The 22,503-nt window shown below is 43.8% G+C and overlaps 1 protein-coding gene and 1 long non-coding RNA gene across 3 annotated transcripts in view; one reads left to right on the plus strand and one right to left on the minus strand.

Annotated features, from left to right (window-relative positions):
- rsrc1 (arginine/serine-rich coiled-coil 1) overlaps positions 1–22,503 on the plus strand; it is a 172,146-nt gene that overhangs the window by 24,436 nt on the left and 125,207 nt on the right. The gene's annotated exons all lie outside the window — the stretch shown is intronic.
- LOC128763342 (uncharacterized) lies at positions 16,924–18,733 on the minus strand. The gene is made up of 3 exons (XR_008415637.1): positions 18,564–18,733; positions 17,266–17,316; positions 16,924–17,192 (listed from the first exon to the last, which is right to left on the minus strand). It is a non-coding gene; the product is annotated as an uncharacterized LOC128763342 (long non-coding RNA).

The raw sequence follows: 22,503 nt of genomic DNA on the forward strand, positions 1-22,503 counted from the left end.
ACTGGCTCCCAGCCCAGCATCTTGGTTTATTTACTAACTCTCTCCGTGTTTGTATCAGCATCACATTTCTGTATCCAGCATGTTTTAATCAGTATTAATACATGATAAACACATGCAAACAGACTGTGATCAGGGATCCATGAATAACATGAACATCTACCCACAGTGTCCCTGGCCTTCATGCCCCTAGTGGGGGTCATGCTTCTCCCTGAGCAATGCTGCGGAGCAAGAGGTCACTAGTTCATGACCCAGAGGTTGGTTTTGTAATCGCAGAACACTACAGGCTGTCTGGATAGGCGAGGAGGGCAGCTGTGGTAATCAATACAACAGGTACAGGAGTCAGTGTGCTTTGTTTATTAAAAAAATGTATCATAAATGGATTAAAAAACAATGCATTTTTACATAGTTTTTTTTAAAACACCAGCCTGTGAAGCACTTGATATTTATGACATCCGAGCAGAGATATTAGCATCCAGGGTGCCATTTATCATCTGAGCTCTGGGACACTGTGAATGATGCCACTAAATTATGCAGATCAGCTTTGTCTGAGGGGACGATTCCATTTGGTAACCTTGGTAACCTCAGGTAACGCTTCCCCGATCCCAAACGTTGGCTTTGCAAAGCTCGCAAGCAAACTTCCTTTCCGTCGACATGGGAACACTAATCTTTGATTAAACACTTTAGTGTTGCCAGGTTTCTGATTCGGAATATAAATCAGTTTCAGATTGGGAATTTTTGCGAATCAACGGTAGTCTGTTGCTGTTCAACTCGAGTCGTGTGTCGATGCTAGTTGTTCAACGTTAAGCCCTTTAAAAACCAACGTTTTTGACCAGCGTTTGTTTCAGTACTTTGCTCTTCAGACCCCACCCACGATCCCGTCCGTATGTGTGCATCACAGCACTCATCCGTGTCACTTTAAACCCATGCAGGTGATTCCCAATCGCCTATCATTCCGCTGTGAAACTGCCGTCTTTCCCCACTTACTGCCGTTTACTTCTGCAGCGAGCTGACACAATTATGATGCAAAAGGGTGTTTTTGAGGAGCCCGGCTCATTCCTAATTAAGCCACACACTCATACCTATTTGTAGCTCATGTCCTGACATAATGCAAATACTATGTAAATGAACTGCACTGATCTGCCGCTAGCAGCGCGCTCGCAGCTCCTCAGAGAGCAGCAGAGCATTTAGTCATATTTCAGACTAGTTTGGTTTCTCATTGGCTGAAACACGAAGATGCACTGATGGCTCGGCATGACTGCTCAGTAGCTGCTATAATTGTTTTCCATCTTAAGCTCTCTGTTTCGCCGTGCTTGTCAACATATTGATCAGTTTGGATTATAGTGTGTGTGTGTGTTTTTCTTCTTCTGCGGTCTCCAGATGCCTTCACAGGCTTCAACCTGCCACACCTCCAGCCCGCAGAGGTACTCCAAGCGCCCGGACCCCCTCCCCTCTTTTACTGAGGCCTCCAGCGGAGCCTGTTTAGTCGGTTCATTAGCATGCCCGCTCTGCCGTCACTAAACAAGCGCATGACGGCTGGTTAGGCAGCTGACTGACCGCAGCTAAATGCTGTCATGGCTCTGACTGTGACTTTGACACAGTTCACCGCCTCTATATACCTGCAGCTTGTCATTTATTATTGTTAGAAGTGTATGTGTATATATATACTTTTATTTATATGTATAAACATATATATATATAATATTTTAACTATTTAACTCAAATTTTAACAAAAAACTCTCACTCCATCTATGGACACCTCTGCTGTTGCCTCATGCATCTCTTAACTCCGAAACTATTACTGCTTCTCGTTTTCTCTAAAGATGATCTTAGCTGTCAGTCCTGTTCCTGTTCAATTTATGTTTTGTTATTTTATGCAGCAAATTATTAATCGTTTGTCAATATTACAAAAATGTTTCACGATGTAGGGCATTAATCAGTTTCTATTATCCGTTTTCAGTCCTTGGCACTTTATTCCTGTGCCGAATTACTGAGGAAAATACAGTATTTGTGTTAGGACTGTATCTTCAATGCAAACTTAGTTTGCCGATTACTTGAGTAGATAAAGGCAACGCAAGCCTGAGCTTGTAATAAACAAGTACAGCCAGTGAAAACAGGATGAAGACCAAGTGGAGCTGCTGTATGAGCCACGCAGGATCAAACGGCTCATCGATGTCGGTCTTTCTGGATAAAAATGCGACGCTCTCAGCTTGAGACGACAAGAGACCCGGGCGTGTGCCACCCTCTGGGTTAATTTTGCCTTACTTTATTTGACTGCACCCTCCAAACCTGCTTTTTGAATTCAGAGAAAGCAGACTACAAAAATCTGAAATATGATAATACACTTCATTAGAGTTTATCTGTCCAGGTCTAGACTTTTGTTATCTCTTGACCGCTCGGTGCCAACAGTCATTTCTTTGTATCTTTTATTTTTGTTCTCTGCCTGCGTATCTCTTCGCTCTGCCCATTAGTCGTGCCCGAACAGTGCCACATGCCTCAATGAAAATAAATTGCTTTTAATTTCAGCTTCTCTTTCTGCCACGGCCGGCATCACTTAATTCCATTAGCTCTGAACCTGTAGAGCGCTTTTTCAAAAGCCTCATCTCATGGACGCACTTGAAAATGAAAAGAAGTGCTTTTTTTGTCTCTCCCTCTCTTTCCTCCGTCTATCTTTCTGTGCTCCTCAATTAACAGAACCGTTTGCTTTCAACTAAAATGAATGTTATTGAAACCAATTAGCATGGAATGGAAAATCTCTCGTTAATGAGGGGAGTGTGGGTGAGTAAACAGGAATGAAAAGATAAAATTAGAGAAGAGGCTCTTCTTGTTGGCCTGGAATAATGACATGCTTAGTCGCCTAATTGTCTGGTGAAAAGCGCCGCGGCGATAGTAACAGATTGCACTGTTCATTAGGCAGCAATGGGCCACCTGCTGCTGGGGCAACAAGCCCGCGGTCCCCGTACACGTGTTTATCCCAGGGGGCACTTTTTTGGACCCGACGCTCACTATGAAAAGCAAATGAGCTTGCCAATATGTTGCAATGTTGTGTCCTTATTGCCAAAGCACAGAAGCATGATATGTTGAATCAAATGAAATAAATGAAAAACCAAGAAGTGTGAAGTTGGTGGATTTACCCTTTTTAAGCTCAAATGGCCCGTAAAAACATAAAATCGGAGGGGAAAAAATGTGTTGTTTTATTGTAAAGTCTTAAAGATAAGCAGGCTATTCATCATTACTGTTATCTTAGCTCATCACAGGACTCTTTATTGGAGCTTTTGAGGCCCAGTTTGTTCTGAGCTGGAGTTGTGAGACGGATAATGGGCCTCTAATTGCAGAGCAAATCTGGAGGGGAGGGGGCGGCATTTATCCCCCTCCATGAAATATTTAATGGCTCGCCGGGAGAAACAAACTCTACACACGTCCTCTAATTCATAACCTGGAGATGGCTCAGACGTTGGAGCACAATGCATCCGTCCGCGTTTTCTTTGTCTCCCTGCTGTTGTTGTGTGCAGAAATTGTGTGGGAAATTAACCCAAATTAACTCAGTATTTCACACCAAGATGAGAACAAGTGTTCATGAGGAAGCAGTGGATAGCCTGAGGTTTACAAACTGTCCTCCTCTCATTGCAGTATGATACAAAAACAGCAGTGAAAATAAATCTGTAGCTACAGCACCAAATGTTTCAATGAAATCAACTTTGACATTTAATGTATTTCTTTACAAAGGTGCATCCATTTTCTGGATTAACATAAAGATAAAACAATTTCATGATGAAAGATGTTTCGATGAACTGAAGGAGCTAAGCTAAGAGCCGAGCTAAGAGCCTTCCACCCATGAGAGACCTGAATTAGAGCCTCCACAAAGACTGGCTTCCGGCATCCTTTGGTGGATTATTGGCTATCAAGCACATTTTTTGTGTTTCAGCATCAATTGTATATTTAACCAAGTTCCATGCGTTTGGTATATTCATTTATCCCAAATTCCTGTGCACATCTGGTCCAAGATGGTGAACACGTTTACTTCACTTTGCTTGGCCCCACTGTCTTAAAGCAGCTGGTTTGGCGATTAAAAGTCGACGACCCTTCCAAGCCGAAAATAAAGTCCTCTCAAATGTGTCAATGTACGCTTGATTTCCTGAATCCACTGTGAATATGGTGTGTGTGTGTGTGTGCGTGCGAGCCCACACATATCAACATTGTTAAGTCGGCTGGCGCCCCCTGACTGACTTCCATCAGAATGCTAATGTGTCCATTGTTGCATGTTGCAGCGTCTACAGCTGTTGGCCATAATTATCTCGTAGAAAACTTAAAGGGTCTCAATTAAAACGCTGCTTTTTTTCCACTGACCTCATCTATCGCCACTGCTCCCCCACCCCTCCGTCTTTTCAGCACCCACTCCTGCCTCTTGGGCAGAGAAGGTGAAGGTTCAGGGTGAGGACAGAGGTGAAGAAGATGGTTGCATTGCTTTAGGATGTTTCTGCCAAGCTGATGTTGTGCGTTAAATACTGACAAATTTAAATAATTTCTTCTGAGCGGAGCTGTGATTTACGTTTCGGGCCCACAGGTTGAACAGCAGGTCTGAGATACACTCATGAAAGTCTAATAATATCAGGGGGAGGGGTTAAGCAGTCCCTGTGGATGTGGCCCCGAGGGGCAAGTTTGGGTATTGCCCCTGTCGAGGCTAAGCGTACCCTTGATGCTCACACCCTGTTCACCTACCACCTGACTCCCCGGTCCCCCGAACCCTGATTCCTGATCCCCGTAGGGACACCGCAACCTTTAGCAGCTGGGATTTGACTCCATAACCTTTGTGTTCCGAAGCAGCGGTTTAAGTGCAAATACGATATTTGTCTCTCTTTTCAACTTCAGAGATCATAATAATAATATGTCAGAACATAATCCATGGTGTTTTGCCTATTTAAGGTGAAATAGTAATTGAGAGGCTGTATACATCTGGATTGTGATGCCTTGTTTATGTATTTTACAATTGAAATAAATGTTTGAAAAAAAAATGAAAAAAAATGTTTAGCTTTTTTTTATAGATGTTTTACATAAAACGATTAAAAATGTAATTGTCTAAACTCTTGAACTTTGATGCATCATAGTTTTCACTTCAAAACGTTATCATGAAATGTCATGTTTTCTTCTCTCAGCTATCATAATATGTAGCACATGTCTCGGTAGTGAAGACAGATACGTTTTCAAAAGTATTTTGGGCTCATCTAGATGGGACAGAGGTGAAGAATGGAGTGCAGGCAGGATCCAAAAGGTGGAGACAGAGTAGGTTGGAGATGCTTTGTGAGACTGTGGTGATGTTTCACCGTATCCCAGAGAGACAGCTCATGTGCAGAGGTTTGGAGACAAATGAAAGGGATGGTCAGGGGAGAGGCAGTGTGGGACCAATGTTGGACGATAGGCAAGAAAGATATTTCTCCTCATGGAAAATAAAGACATTAAATAGTGATGTTTGCTGCATATTCACGGTACACGTTACAAATAAATACATCCCCGTTCACTGGCCATATAGCGACAACATCACATCCACTTCCCCCCTTCAAGAGACACACTGATTACATTTTGGTTCTAATGTGTATTTGAAGTATCTTCAGGGAATTGGGGCTCAGGACCGACACCTCTCTCCCCTCCTGTTCTCTGTCCCGGGAGATTTTTTTCAGCTAAATTGATTTACTGTGGGCACAGTGACACGCCCCGTCACGCGTCCGTCCGACGGCTGAGTGTTTGCCGCACGCGTCGGGGGGAGTGGCCAGTGTCATTAAAGCGCTTGCACATTTAGTGGCAGATTAGGTGGCGGGGAATCAATGTTCAGATTTTTTTTCTGACGTCATGTCATTTTGCCCAGCACCACGGAAATACCCTCACCATTTCCATCTATTGCATGAGAGCCAGCTCATTAAAAAGTTCATCTCTCAGTTTGAGCTTGAGTCCATATTTAAGCAGATTAACAAGTTCAGTTTATTCATCTCAATAATCCATTATTGCCTCTGAGCAGCAACTTAGAATTTGTTTTCCAAGTTGGCCGTCTGTTTGTTGACAGCATGGATCATTTTTAAAAACAGAGGAATGTAGAGAAAGACCTGGCGCTGTCCCGTGTGCTTCAGTCGCATGTAGAAACTAGAAAAGACGCGTCAGTATTGATGAATGAATGTATTCGAAGTTATTGAAGAGAGCATTGATTAGGAGACAATTTAGGATTAATGGGTGCCAATAGGTTGTCTTGGCTCCTGAATAGTGGATTAGGGTCAGAGGAGTCCTCTTCAGTCTCATGGCAATTTCAAGGAGTGTGGATGTGTTCAGGCTGTTTGCTGGGCGAGTGGCTGGACGGAGCATGAACGTATTGAGTGATTTGACATTTAAACGTTTGCTTGAAAGAGTTCATATTTTCTCCATCAATGGCTTTAAAGCCAAGAGACTTTAATCATGAGGGCATCACTCAGATCTCCAAATAGAATGTGAGGTTAAGGTTAAAAAACGATGGTACCAAGCTGAGGCCTGTGGGCTACATTTGGCCCTCAATCTGCATCATCACATTTTATGTCTATCGCCATTGGCTGAGGTTTAAAAAAAAAAATCCCATAATGCACTGCAAGAGTTAAGAACAACTCACTCGAGCATCACCAACGCTGCCTTCTCTAATCCCATGAAGACTTTGACAACATGCATGTGTCTGTTGTTATTCAATGTTCACCAGTCACACAACAAAAGGAAGAGGAAATTTCTTTATTCTTTAGTTATTGGTGTTTATTAATTACAGAAGAAATGCTTGCCACCAATGTTTTTTTTTGGGGGGGGAAGTGACTTTAAAGGCCCTTTTATGCTCACCATTAAGTACGGTTACGGTCAGACTCTTCTACTGTCCTTCTGCAGATCTGTAAGCTTCCTTGCAGATACAGTGCATACATACAGATACAGTGCAGAACCACTATATACCATGGGGGGCAGTGTTGCTGTCACTCCCTGATACGTAGCTCAAATGAGACACGAAGAAGACTTAACAATGGTGGAAATTTTCTGTCCTCCAGTGACGATATATTTCGCGGCCTCACCAACCACCGCCTCCTACAACGCTGGCTCCGTTTTCGCTTCTGTGCAAGAGCTACGTGATCACAGATTCTTCCACAGTCGCCATGTTGGGTTTAGAGTTTCTTGTTGTCACAAACTTTTAAACTGTGGTGTTTAAACTGTGGTGGATAAATTGGTGAACAGCCATAGCAACATTAAGAACACGTGGAAGCGTGTGATCACTGACAGGAACTATGTTTGAAACAGACGGGTCCAGTTTTGTATGTATAGAGAGCGTACATGGGCCTTTAATAGATTCTTTATGAGATGAGATGGTCGTTTTTAAAAGCGTATTCACGGTGCAAAGATTGTTCTGATCGAACAGGTGAAAGAATGGACTTTTTTTTTCTTTCGCTGGTCGCGTGGGACAAAAGTCATTATTTGAGAACATTTGATCAAACTTTCTCTTCCGCTGTGATTAGATAATCGGACTCTCATTTCCGGGTTTTATCATCTGACGTTTCCTGTTTTACTGTGTGTTTCCTGTCGGCGGTGGATGGAGTGGCGGGAGGAAGCTGGACACTGCTGGACTGGACTTGATTAGAGGGAAGTGTGTCTTTATACACTCTGTCTCTCTTTGACCTCGGGGAAAACAATTATTGTCTCGCTCCAGCGCCCAACCACCTCCTCGCTAAATGATGTAACTTGTGATTTTATTAAAGCTTCTTTTAGGCCATTAATCAGAAATATGAGGCGCAGAGGAGCGGGAGAGTGTGTACTTGAGTTTGTGCCGAACCGACCCTGCACATTTATTAACCATTCATGTCCTTTGCTTTTTAATCTACCGTCTCTGAAGAGGGGAGAGAAACTGATGCTGAGGGGAGCGTTCTGGCTCACTTTTTTATTTTGTTATTTATTTGACTGTCTGCAAGCGTGTCTCGCTCATATGCCCTCGCTCATGTCCAGTTCATAAATTCTCATGTGTTGTATTTTGTTCTGTAGTCAAACATCAATTTAGTCACATAATTTTTTTTTGTTAATTAAATCTTTGTTGAACAAGATAAATTATCATTATCATATTCCTGAATCAAATATAATGTACTATTGAGTATTATAAAAATCTACTTGCACTTTGCCAAAATAATATGCTGATACTGCATAAGAGATGTTACTTTTTATTTGTACATTAAGTTATTTTTATTAGCTAGTTTTTTTGCTTCATTTAAGTGTTTATTCATTTTTAGCAAATAAAAATAATTATTGAATCAACAGAACTATAATTCATAAAACTGTATCACCAAGTAAAACAGACATTTTCTATATGTACTTTTTTTTTTGCTTCATCCTATGCATCTTTTTTTAATCCACATTTTCAAAATGTGCATCTTTTAATTACTCCTCTGCACCTACCTTTATTTTCACTCCACTGAAACAGCACATAAATCACAGCACATTTCAAATCATCCTTCACATTTAGCAACAATGTCATTATCCTCTTTTTTTACCCACAAATGGGTTTTATAAAAACAACATGGTGATTAATGCATGTGAACCACATAATAGGATTTAGAAATGTAATTAACAGTAACTTCCTGCTTCTAATTGGTAAAGCGCTTCCATTATTACGGCACACTGAAGACAAAATGTGGGATATTAGAGACATTACTTTTTGATGTTAGGAACACAGCTCAAAGAGCACCATTTATTATTTATTGTCTAGTTTGTTTTTACTCTAAACTGAGCTGGTGAACACAGCAGCGTTCTGGCTTGTGTTGGTTATCAAGGGAACAGGCTTTAGATAGGATCTTGAAACAGGGCGTCCATAGCCCCGTCCCCAACTGAGGATGGAACCATATGAATTTTGATCCCTGTTACGCTATTTTGCTTGCATTCTGCAAGTGCTGTGTGACAGCCCTCCCCTGTGCAGTTCCTGGAGATCGCTTTGTGCCAAAAAACAACACCAAAATACTCCAGTACTAGTTCTGTGAACAATTCAACAATATTGTTTGGAACTTACACGCAGTTACGTTACGAGTGTCGCAACTTGCACATGTGAGATTTCACCCGTAAACAAGTATGGCACCCGTGATGGCAAAGCTATGGGCGTAGAAATGGTTGAGAATCTGTGAATTTTGATCATCGTCATAAAATTACCAGGCAGAAAGAACTTTTTCATGGAAACCAATGTCATGACACTACAAGTACGACATTATACAGGCACCAATCGAACATTTAGGGCGTTTGGTTTTTCTTGTTTTGCAGTTTAGGGTGTCCCCGGGATGCCCAGACGCCCCTCTAGCCAAATCCTGGGAGGGAAGTTGTTGGGACGTCAACTGGTGTGTGCCCTGTTGGTGGAGGTTATGTGTTCTGTTCTCTTTGTCAGTGCGTATGTCTTGTCATCGTTTATCCTTTCGCTACTAAAATAACTCCAACGTCAAAGTATTTTATCGAAACTCTCCAGTTTGGATGGACTTAAGCTAAATTAGTGGAGTTCTGTTGGTTCTTTTGTATTTATGAGGGTTCTAAAATTACGCATTCAGTGTCCTTCCAGTTTTTGTTGGAAGCCATGTCCCTCCCCAATTGTCCCTCCAACTAAAGTAAATAATCCTGGTTTATTTCCTGAGATGATCCGACGTAATTGTTGTTGTCAAACCCGAGTAAATATGTATGAAACTCTGGTTATATATTAGACAGTCTTCATCCAATTGTCTGACATGAGAACTCTTCACCAAACGAACGGATTTAAGAGCACGTAATGGCTACTTTTTTACAAGTTTTCAGTCACTAAATCTTGGTAAACTCTCTGACACCGAAGCGTCTTGTTACGCAGACGTCTAAGCAGAAGAGGCGGTAGGTCTCACAGTGTTGTTAAGCAAAGTGTGAGTGTGTTTGTAAGGGTCATGAAGACAGATTGACCACACACTGGGGAAAGAGACAAGCAAAACAACAAGCAAAAAAGCTAAACATACGTGACAGAAGGGCTGCAGCTTTCAGGTCGCGGCGGTCAGAGAGATGCTCAGCTCGCGGTGCCCTTTTCTTGTTTAATTCACTTGCCACCTACTAATATCACACTTGTAATTCTGTGTCGGGCTGCACGGCATGGTCAGAACCAGCTGTTCTTTTAACTACTCTGCAAACTTTTCTCTAGGTGGAAACATAAAGGATTGAACACAGTTTGAGTCCAAAAAGTACTGCACAGGATTACTATTACTCATCTACATTTTCACTTTCTGGGCTGGAGCTCATAACACACGGCACACACACGCCGTCTCGTATCCTGCGATCTTTTATCACCTGCTGCGAAAAAAGAGCACTGACTGTGGCCTGATGGGAAAATAGGAAGCCGGCTATCATCAGGCTAACAGGGCACCACAAGTCCACTAATCAGATCAGGAAACTGGGCGTGTTTGCCTCCCAGAGTGGGGGACGTGTGCGGGTGCATGCATGTGTGACCAAAGTTTTAGTCGCTGTATTGAATTCAGCCATATTCAAGTCTGCAGTTTGAGGCCTCTGGACTCCAGAAACGCTCTTGTTGTATTCAAAGTGTGAGTCAGCAAGCAAGAGAGAAAGGTAAATATTTGGGTAAGAAGGGAAACAAGTATTTCCCTTCCTTCACTGCAGAACAATCATCCACCTCATCTCCTGCTCTCGGGGTCTGCCTCTCAGAATAGCAGTAATTATCACACTTCCCTGCATTCATATGGCCGACTCATTGTCCGGAGCGGCGAGGCAGCAGGTTGGCCCACAAGATCTGAAAAAATAAAAAAATTTAAAAAATGTTCGACGTGACGACATATCACAAGTTTAGCATTAGTTGAGTAACTGCTAATGGATTATACACTCGGTTACCAACTGTATCAACCGTACATTCATATGCCATCTGTTTACTCATCTTGGCACGTGCAACTTGAGCCACTTCAGCTGTTGCTTTCCTCAGTAGTGCTAATCATGAGTTAAGTCACTCAATCTATGATAATAATAGATGATCGCAACACAGGGCGGTTAGTCTTAGCTGTCTTCCTAGTGGATCTGGTCGGCTAGCCCCGGGGGTCACACATGGACATTGGTCTGTATCATTTTTGAAATATTTTTCAGACTAATGCCCTTGTGTCTTCTTCTCTAAAATAACATTTTGTCTTATGGCCCTTACCCAGTCCCACTGTATATTTTGTGGGACCTTAGCTCCCACACGTTCCAACCTGTTTCTTATTTGTGTTGCTGTTGTGTCCAACCTGATGAAATGCTCCTCAAATTTAGACGCAAGGGCTGAGTGTCATTGGTTGTGTCTGATGTTATAGTGATGTGATGTGAGCTTGAAGAGGAGGTGGAAAAGAAGCTAGAGAGGTGCTAAGTGTCTAAGAAAGAGGTGCCTGCCAATGGCCATTGTCCAAAGAGATACCACATTTTCATCTCACCTTGGATGACACGGGACTGTAAAACCATGACTAGGAACCGTTCAAGGGGCCAGATTCTGGTTTCTTCTGATCATTGGAAAAATAGGATCTGATCATGGATTTTCACTTTGTTGTTCTCTTATGCGAAGATTTAAATTGATGATTGTTTGTGAAAGTGGAAACCTAATAGCCTCTTGCATGAAACTCAGAATCAATATTCAGTGCAATCAAAGAACACTGTGAAGACGGAAAGCCATTCCATTTTTGAATACATAATCTCCGTCATAACATTTCGCCACATTGATTGGAAAGCCAATACCACTCAGCGAGTCCACTAGCGGGAGCAGAGAATGGACCTCCTCTAAATGATCAGAATCAGAGCCGGTTTGAAATGACTCGAGCGATGAAGGCGGTCCGATGTGACGTCGGGACTGAATGTGGTGCGGTGAGGGGGTCAGGTCCAGATGTGTGTGGAGGTGCTGTCACTCAAACACACACTCAAATAAGCAGTAGTGTCTGGGAGATACTTGATTCTGACAAGCCAATGCATCAACATTAGGAAGCCATCTACTTGTGTGAATACACACACACACACACACACACCTCCCAGGAAAATATCATCTTATTTACAATAACCTGACACTTCACTCTGCTGAAAACCATATTAGATTGCTGATGACAAATACGCGGAGTGAAGAGAAAGCTGGAGAATGACGGGATGGAGTGGATGGGGTTTTCTTTGGAAGCTGCATTTTTTAGTATGCATGTTGATCCTGTTAGGCTGAAATGCAATAACAGACTCGTAGGTCCGCTCCGCACGAGGAAAGACCCTCACAACTCTCTCTGACTATCTTCTATTTATCATCTGCACATAGACTGTCTCTGGAAAGAATATATTGCTTTAAAAAGTCGCTGGCATAATAGTGTTGATCTAATTTCCATACATTTTCATCTGGAATTTGATATTTTCTTCATCTGTGAACAACATAAACTGTTTAAAGAGGATGCTGGTGTGGCAAACTTTACCTCCCCTCCCTAAATTTGCTTTTGGATATCCCCTCGTGATGGATACACGCAGAAGTCGGCATCAGTGGGATTCACATATTGGCCTGCTAAAGTCGCATCAATACTCTTCACTGATGGAGGCGTCCTCAATGATCCCGCATGGGTCCTTCATAAATCAGGAACTGATCCTGTCAGATCATACTCTTCTCAAGCATCCAATTTATCAAAGTTTACATATAAATGTCTGGCTCGTGTTTCCGGAGTGGAAGACCCCAATAGTGGGAGGCGTTATTAGATTCAAATTATTGCGTTCGCCCATCGTCTTCTACGTCTCTTTACTAACCAATATGCTGGATGTTTTCAAGTCCCAGCCAACCTTTTCACAACATCGCCCCACTAGGCCCATTTAGGCTCCCTCTATGTACGGCCCTGTACCCGTCCCTTTCAAACATCACTCCCGTCACTGATCACATGCTTCCATGCGTACTTTGCGTTGGTATTGCTGTTCACCAGTATATCGCCCAGGGGGAGCTGCTGTGAGTCAAAAGTTTATGGCAACAACAAACTTCAAAACCAACATGGTGACTGTGGAAGAAGTAACAGCAACACTGCCCCCCATGGTTTCCTCTGGTGCTGCTCCATTTGTCCCATATCGATAGGCTTTGTGGAAACATGCAGAAATTCAGATGAAATAAACACAGTGCACGGATATAAGGCTCTGTATTGAATGTTGAGCATAAATGGGCCTTGAGGAGTCACATATTTACTCTCATGATGCAAACTTTTGCTTAAAATGTTGACGTAGAAGTCAGTCTTCAACGTTGGATATTCATGGTGTTTCAATTTAGGACAATGTAATTCCAATATAATAGTTGACACTTGAAGGAATGCCTCAGGAACTTGAACGTAATTCATCTGAAACTCTGATGCATCAGCATGCAACATGGAAGGCAGACATCTGCATCACCTGCTTCTCCATAGGTGATGGTTTACACAACTATTCTAAAGGGGATATGAAGATGATCCAACCACCGGACAGATTATAACTCCTTACACTTATTCATCACTTATGAACAATGATATCCGAAATAAAAGACGGCTGCAAAACATTAAAATACATATTAATCCTAACGCACTTTTCAGAAAGTGCTTTATTACTTCATTGCCATTGTAATCTTAATTCAGATTCTGTTATGTTTGGACGCCTCATAATTATTCTTTGTACATAAACTGGCTTCTTTCCGAAGATGTGAATGAGTGTTTGAAAATTTTGTCTGGTGGCCATTTAAAGCACTTCTGCAAACGTTGATGTCAGCTTGTCTGTTGTCCGCTGAACGTGGCTAAGGTCAGAGTTAAGGGTTTGGCAAGGTTCAGTGCTGTCCACGGACAGACAGGTAGGCTGTTCCACAGACTGCTGTGCAGAAAACTTGGTCTGTTTTCAGTAAAGCATTCCTGACAAGTGAACAGAAATAAGTTTGAGCCGACTCCCTGAGAGCAGTCCAGCTGTTCTTTAATCCTTCGCCAAACTACAGACTTGGGGTGCCATCAAGTAGGCGTTTTATATTTGTGAAATGTGTTTGGCAGTGAAGATGAAGGTAGAATGGTCTGTGAGGTGAAATCGAACAAAGATGGCATCAGCGTGTCCGACTCTATGACGGCACATTATACATCCCAGAGAAGAGAACGTTAAGAACACCTGTGTACCATGTACTTGAAACTTACACGTACAATGTTGTATTTCTATTCCTGTACTGTACACTAACTAACAAGTATATATATCCATGACTTCATGTAAGATATGAAGTTGTTTTAAAATGATGCTCTTTGCATGAATATTTTTCCAAGTAGCTAAAATCTGAGCAGTAATTTTAGTATAGAAAACGCCCGATATAAATACAAAGTTTATTTATTTCATACTGTTCAAAGAAAATATAGTCCTATAGCAACTCGGCTCTAAGTAGGGGATCCACTCTCGTGGACTTGGACATTGATTTTAGCAAATAAAATGCAAACATGAGGTTTTGGGGTCCTGCTTTTGGCATCCTTGACCCATATGGAGTCAGAGATCAGCTGTAGATCCTCAGGCAGGAGGTTTGGCTGCAACCGGTTCAGGCGGAAGGACAAAAGGTGAGGAAGGGTTTGCTGTCAAAACCTCTCAACTCTTTATGATATTTGGCCTCTCTTATCTTGTTGTCTTGAAGTAATATCTGCAGTATTTAAACCAAAGATCAACACAAGTGCGGCAGATTATTACAATGCACGTTTATGCTTGTTTTTTTGGAACTAAACTTGAATATGTACTTTTGTCTGTCTTTTCGGTTCAATTCCCAGCACGTGACAATGGGTTATGGTGTTTACTTTGTCCCGTATTATTTTATTATATAGAATATTATTGTGCTTTACTGAAAAACTAAAACTAAAATTTTCTTAATGCCCTGTTTAACCAGTTTATTTTGCATTGGCTTTGATTAAACATTATTATTATTATTGTAAATAATATTAATAATATTTCTGAACCATACTGTATTTCAACTTGAAATATCAGTGATAGCAATCAGCTCAATTGGACAGGAGGTGGCAGTATTGCTGTGAAACTCGCTAGCACAACACACACAGCAATCACGAGCGAAAGCTCCAGGGCTCATTCCGCACCACTGAGAACGGAGGACTGTATCTACTATTAGGCATTGGACAATTGAATCATCTGTGTCTTGTTCCTTTTCCAACATTTCAGATGTTGATTTCCATGTCTGATCTCATCACCTCCTTGGTGAAGGTGAAAGAAAGCAACCATTCAAAACATTCAATTCATTCATTCAAATTCGTGTCGGCAGCTATAAACGGAGCTTTTCTACTACTGTGCAGTGAAAAACGCTGTGTTGAAGTAGGTGACATTGCTTCAGTTGTTGGGGTAGGACGTTTTGTCTTGTTTGAACTGTCGGCTGACTTGCTGACTGACCTGGACTGAGTCTTTTTGGGTGTGGTGAGGCTGAGGTTTTGGCAGGAAGCAGCCATGAGGGGGTGTGAATGGGAGGGGGCGTTGATGCAGCAGGTGAGTGTGTGCTGTCGGGGGGGATTCATCTGTCCTGGGTTCAGACAGGGCCTCATTAGTGAGCACTGAATTACACTCCAGACACGTCTTTATGTAGACTAATCATATTACAGCCCGCGCGCTCGGCTTCACCCCAGGGGGACAGGAGGGGGAGAGGAGGTGGGAAACTTTACAATCTGATTTGTTCCAGCAAACTCAATGTAATCCAGCACCTCTGACTGACACCATTTTATCCATCTGTCCATCTCCGGTCGGCGGTCACGTGACTTCCCGCCAGCTCCTCGCTGATAGACTCCTTCTCGTCCCGTCCCGTCCGTGCTTGTTTTCTCTGCACACGCGCGCCACTTCTATCATCTCTCACCTCTGTCGCCCATTCTCCCGCTCCGCTCCGAGCCGGAGCGTCCCAGCCCCCACGTTGTCACTTCTGACAAGCTGCTTTAATGGGCGATGTGGCGCGTGCCTCTGACCACTGAGCACAGTCATTAACCTTCACTGGCATAATTGAATTCAAGGTTGATTGCTCGTGACCCTCCCCCCCTGCAGAGGTCCCTCTCAATGTACATATTCATTACAGGGCCCCGACTCTAAATGGATTGCACAGGGAAAGCTGTAGCAATCATCCCGGCCGCTCGGAGGGGGCAAGCGGCACGCTGCTCGGGGGCCACGAGGAGACCGGGGGACGGAGCCTCGGGTGGAGGCAGGAACGGGGAGGGGCACTAATTGCATGCTAGAGGAAGACGATCAGATTATGAAAAGAGTGAGAGAATGAAGATGGATCCCTGTGACACTGTCAAATTAAGGGCAAGTCTTGTAACGTGGCAAGACACTAAAATGTACAGTGGCACCCACGGAACATAAGGGAGGCGGGGGGAGGGAGGACTGGAAGAATAGGAGCCAGAAATGAGCAGGGGGGGGGGAGATGAGAGGGAGGCCATTGAGGCTAAAAGGGAATTGAATGTGGAAGAATGAAGTAATACAGACACACACACACACACACGGCGTGAGGTAAGGCATATATCACGTAAGCCCAACACTCCCCCAAACAGCACCACCTCCACCCGCCACCCCAAGCCAGCAGGTCGCTAGCTCTCCCCTCTCTAATAGCTGTCAGATTACTATCAGCCAAACAAGACATCCAGCCTCGCCCCCTCCTCCCTCTCTGTTGTCGCTTCCCACATTAGTTCCTGTTGCTTCACTGCTGGAACCCTGGACTTTAACTCCCATCTGTCCTTTGCTGTGTCGGTCCACCGTGGGGTCACCACCGATAAATGTGTCTGGCATAGATTCATGTGATGTCAAAAATGAAACCAAGGCATTTACGCCAGTCGTAGATGGACATGGACTCTTTTTAATTGTCACTGTCGCTCAAAGCTGAGCAACGACAGACGTCTGTGTTTCAGATGTGTAGTGCGCCATGGTGTCAGGAACACAATTGCTCCCACACATGGCCCCCGCGGGCCTGCAGTCACACTGTCCCAGCTATCTCACAGTTGCCCCCGACTTTGACGTTATCGCCATCGTAGAGCCTGATATGTGACGTCATTGTTGATTTGGTTTTCCGCAATAGTCTACCCTCCTCAGTGACAGGTTCAGTGTCTACGTTCGACATAGATTTGATAGGTTTCATGCCGATGATCGGGAGTCATTGAACAGCTACCTTAAGTGGAGGAGTCCTCCTTGACTGATGACAATGTACCGCCGTTATTGTGAGTTGCACTTGACTACTGTACGTATCGATGAAGAAAAAGAAATTCTCAGCAAAAGCCAAACATTGATTTTGTGCCCACACCTACTCACCGACAGTTTGAAGTCATGTTTTTTGGACAACGTGGGAGGAAACCAGAGCGCCTGCAAAAGCACAAGGTGTTAAAGACAATGATCTCTAATTTCGTTTTGCTAATTTTATAAATTCAAATTTGAAACACTGTTTTCATTTGAATAATTTTGGATCACATTCTGCAGTTTCAATTTTGTAATATTGCTACTTTTAAACCTTTTACAATTTGTTCCACTCATTCATTTTGATCACACCCCTTCACACCTCCTGTTTTGTACATTTATTCCAAAAAATGGAAAGTGAATATTTAGAATGCTACATTGCAACCAAATAAACAGAGATATACTATTTCACAAACAGTAATTGAAGTCTCGTGAGCAACATAAGGAGGCGCTGGAGCTGCTGTTGTAAACACAGACATCTCGATTTGCCCTCTGGTTGGCCTTCAGCGTGGCTACCGTCGTCTGGCCGGAAACCTCTCCGCCCTAACAGACAGCCCGCGGTCCACAGAGAGTCATCCAACTGTCAGTGCTCCATACTGTTCCGTGTCGGGTGTGCGTGAGTGTGTGAGCGTGCCCGTCGTTTATCCCCCCCTCATCATCACTAACAGGGTTTCCCAGGCTCTGGCCAGCAGAGTGTGGTCACAGGGCAGGAATCAAACAGCAGAACAATGGAGAGGTTCCTCCACTTAACCTCCTAATGGGCTCTCAATGGCTCCCCTGGCTCCCTCAAAACTATCAGCCACTGGATTCACTTACCTCGCTCCAACAGCCGAACTGCTTGTGTGGGGGGTCTGAGTAGCGCGCGGGAGAAGGTGTGTGAGAGTGTGAAAGGGAGAGTTTAGATGTGGGACAGAAAGCCAGACCACAGACAGAAACACAGAGGAGGTCCAAATGTTTTGATGACTTTTCTGCGTAGTGGTACGCTGCTGTCGGCTGGGAGCTCTGGGCTTCCTACATTCTCACAGAGGAAGGAGATGCTCACATGGATGGTTGACTATCAAAACATATGCGGTTGTTACAGCAGCAAGTCGCATTATGATCTATTTGGTGTCGGATACGAGCCCTGGGGAGCCTCCCGCCGCGCGCCGCTAGCGGTCAGCGTATCGGTGCGTAAGACTTCACTCAGGAAGTCACACTTCAATAATGACTTTAAACGCGCGCACTTTCCCTGAGCCTCTCACAGAGGCCCAGATCTGCAAAGACAAGTGGCCTCATTTATTTCCACGGAGGAAAATAATTTAGCACTGTCGGCCGCTAACGAGCGTGAGCGCAGGGATTCCTAATTAGATTCACTTTGTTTGTGTCATTTTAATTACGTTGTGGATCCCAGCAGCAGAGCCACTCCTGATCCTTCAGTCTCTCAGTGCCGGTGGCTCGCGCCGGGTCCCTGCAGACGGCGGCGACACGCCGAACTCTCTGGCCTGTCAACCAAAGCTGCGAGGAGCCGGGTGTCTTCATGTGTTGATCCTGCCTTTGTTGCACTGTTGTGCGCCTTTCATCTGCGCCAACACAGCAAAGGTCTACTGATGCAAACAAATACTCCCAAACTTTTTTGGTGATGAATCATTATTTATTGCGGTAAATGAAAGGCAAGGGGGACAGCTTTGCTCGCCTGTGTAGTCGTAAACGGTGTGTTTATGTTCGGCGTTTGATGGGAAAGCTTCACTAAACCGAACCACTTTGAGGTTCACTTTGAAGTATTCCCCCAAGACACACTCGCTAATTATTCTGTGTTTCATGATGAATTCAGCTCAGTTCATTAGACTGTTTTAACTGATGTTGCTGTCTTAGATCCTGTCAGCCTCGACACACGCCGTGAACCATTTGGATAATTGAGTGATTAATTGAAACCTAATGATCAGCACAGACCTTATGTTCAGCTTTTATTTCAGCTCTGGTCGTTGCCGCATATGTTGCAGTGTGAGTTGTTAGAAAGGAGAATAGCACCTCAAAAGCTGTGGCCATTGTCCCCGCATGAGCACTGTCCCCTTGGTTCCACCGAAGTCATGGCATCCGTGAGCCGACCTTCACCCTGGTCCACGGGAGCTGAGCCTCTTGGCCTGGCCTGCCCAGCTCACGCTATCACTACTCTGCGTAACAGAGTGCAAAACATCAAGTGAGACTGTTGCGCTTCTGTGGGTCATAAAAGCCGCGCTTTTGTCGGGCCGTTCTTCACCCAAGAGCTTCTCACTTCTTCAGTGTGAGCTAGTGGATATGACCAGTTGAAAGGTTGACTGTCACTCATTGATTCTCCAGCAGTTTGGCATGGATGTATACTTCAAGCCAGGAGGAGGTCGTGGGGACATAAACCAAGAACCTTTGAAAAGTTTTAACAACAACAACAGAAAGTTAATCTTATACGACATGTTTTTTTTTTTCAGAATGCAAAGATCTAATTCTTGTTCAAAATGAACCTTGAGTTGGTAGTATTCAATTCTTTGGGTTCTTGGGCCTCGCTGCCTACATATGCATGACTTTTTTAAAGGTTGAGAAAGTTTAGGGAATACTAAGAGAGATGAGAACATTTACCTCTCAACACCTCTGTTTCCCAACAGTGGTGATGTGAGCAAGGATACCATCCCATCTGTCCCGTGTTGTCTGATAGTGATCAGTCTGCTGGGACTCCCGTTCACAGATGAGGTCAGCTTCCCCTGTCAATCACGCTGCTCTGGGCCAGGGCCAGGTCTTCAAGGGTCGCCTTGAACAGGGAGTCTCAAAACCCCAGACCTACAAATTGAAAAGACCTCTGGATAAGGAAGATGCTTAATACGAATTTGGCTGTCAATAACAAAAAGTCTGTCAACAACTAGAAAACGTAGCTAAAGGAGAGGCACAAAATGAAGAACAGCTCACCGAAAACTGGCGCTAATACTAATACAAGCGCTAGAATAGAAGCTACAACCTCATCAAAGCATCTCTATTTTCTGCTAGGGCTCAAACCTGAACATAAAAGTCGTAAATCCAAACGCTTCACTCTCCTTCTGGACTATAACGTTGCGATGAGCCCATGTGACGTGTGTGTGTTTCTGTGTGCGTGTTAGCGCTAAAACTAACAAAGATGATGAGCTGAGTAAACATCTGAGCCTATCTCAGATATCTCTCTGTCCAGGAACAATATTTGATTGTGCAGGACAATGCCTGCACAGAGGCGACACAGCTGTGTGTACACTCACACCGGAGTCCATCACTGCGGGGTCATCGGACTCAAAACACAGCTCACGGGAGCCATAAACGCTTTCCAACAGGATGACTTGGCTGTACGTGAGGGCAAAGTCAATTTCCCCGAAAATTTTTTCATGCATTTTGGAAAATGTTTTGCATTTAATTCAGTTTACCTCTTAATTTAGAGAAGGTTCGCTACCAACCTGTACTCACATAAGGAATGTACGAGGAATAATACACAATGCCTGTCTTCGTGTGCTCTACGACGGACTGGCCTTGTCAGCCAAGGAGACTTTCTACTGTACCAGGGCCCACAATGTGGCCTCTCTACTCTGGATCAATCAGGGAAACCTAAAACAAAGTTACACTCTCGACCAAACTGGATTGGTGCTTGTATCTTTTTGAATTGACAAAGCTTCATCAGGAACATAGATTCCATCTGTCTGGATCCACAGATCAACACATTTTCTCTCCAAAGACGTCACATATCAGCGATAGGAGTCAACATGGTGTGGTGATGAATGCTGAACATTACCTGGTATATGGAACACTGATGCGCTTCATGCGTGGTGCACACAAGTTTGCACATGAACACCTCATGGGTCAACATGCAAAACAGACGACTGACGTCTGTGTCACTCATGGATGCAACAGTTGCACAGATTGCAGGCGCATGACCAGGGATGGAAGACGAAGTCAGTTGCAGGGATCGGACGTAGTGGAAGACAGAATGTTTTGTCATGCTGGGGTGAGGCAAGCAGGCTGGAATGAATGGAAACGGAAGGGGCAGGAAACCACAAATCTTGGCAACAAACAGGCACATTGTCTTTGTGCGGTCTTGTATGGACCAATTTCTGACAAGACACTGATCTTGTGAGGACATTTTGGCTAGTCATCAGAAGGTTTTGGGGGTTGAAGCGTCAGAATGACAAGATTATTATGACTGGGTTTCAGTTTGGTCCAGAGTCCTGGTTAAGGCTAGCTGCTGGTTTGGGATGGTTTGGTTTAGGGGGAGAGGCTGGGAAAGGGTGATGTCAAAGAGTGGTCCCCCAAAGATAGTGCTTTCTGTTGGTTCCAAAAGGTATAGAAAAGGCCTTTACAGTGAAAACAGACCAGTAGAGTGACATTTGCCAATGAAAGGGAAGATCAGTTGTGCATACCAGGCCAGTGCCAATGCAGAGTTTATTGACAGCTGCACTAGTCATTGTAGCAGCCTCATTCATAAGATTATTTTATTTTACAATTGAGCTTGACAGTGAGGAAATCAAGTCATTTTTGAAGAGTGGACCCCAGTGTGCCTCAGGTTCGCCCTCTGGTGAAGGAGCGCATTGTTTTCTGGCGATTCATTCGCATTGTTGGCTCCAAACCATCAACAGTTTGAACAGAGGATGGCTAAAGCTCCCTCGCACGTAACATGGAGCCTTTAAAGTGATTCCTCTGGCAAATAACAACAATCAGCATGCGAGTGTGGCTGCGGTTTAATCAAAACTTCAGAGGAGGAGAAAAGCGCAGGAGAATCTGTAAAATCTGTCATTTTGACGACTGTGATATTTGTATCATTAAAAAGGAGAGGGTGTCGTCTGCCCGTGAATATGATATGACTCCTGCATTGATGAAATTATCTATCTTGAAATAAATTAATATGTTTATCAGGTACAGAGGACGATTTAATAACTCAGCTGTCAAAACTACCTGATTATGTCTGGGGAAACTGGCAGCTGATAATTACCCACAATTCATGCCAGAGGTTTGAATCTTCGCCGAGGAAAATTGATGAAACACAATCTAAATTGGATACAGTAATCCATTCTGACTGGTGATGGGAAAGGGCCGGTCCTAAGGTTGGCTTTACAGAAGCATAAGAGCTTTTTCAAGCTCACTTTCATTCATTTCGCTGTCACTCTTATGTTACACGGCTCCACCCTTCACTTGAGCCATTAGGAACTTCTACCTTCAACCACCTGGATGCTGTGTCCGTCTTTCCAGTCCGCAAGCTTAAGTGCACCGCCAGGCCAGTACATCTTCTTGTCGTCCCACTATCGGGTGAACACTGTTGTTATAACTTAATGCATTCTGTGGTCATTTAGTAGGAAA

The sequence above is a fragment of the Synchiropus splendidus genome, chromosome 8, assembly GCF_027744825.2.
Source record: "Synchiropus splendidus isolate RoL2022-P1 chromosome 8, RoL_Sspl_1.0, whole genome shotgun sequence".
NCBI classification, from domain to species: Eukaryota; Metazoa; Chordata; class Actinopteri; order Syngnathiformes; family Callionymidae; genus Synchiropus; species Synchiropus splendidus.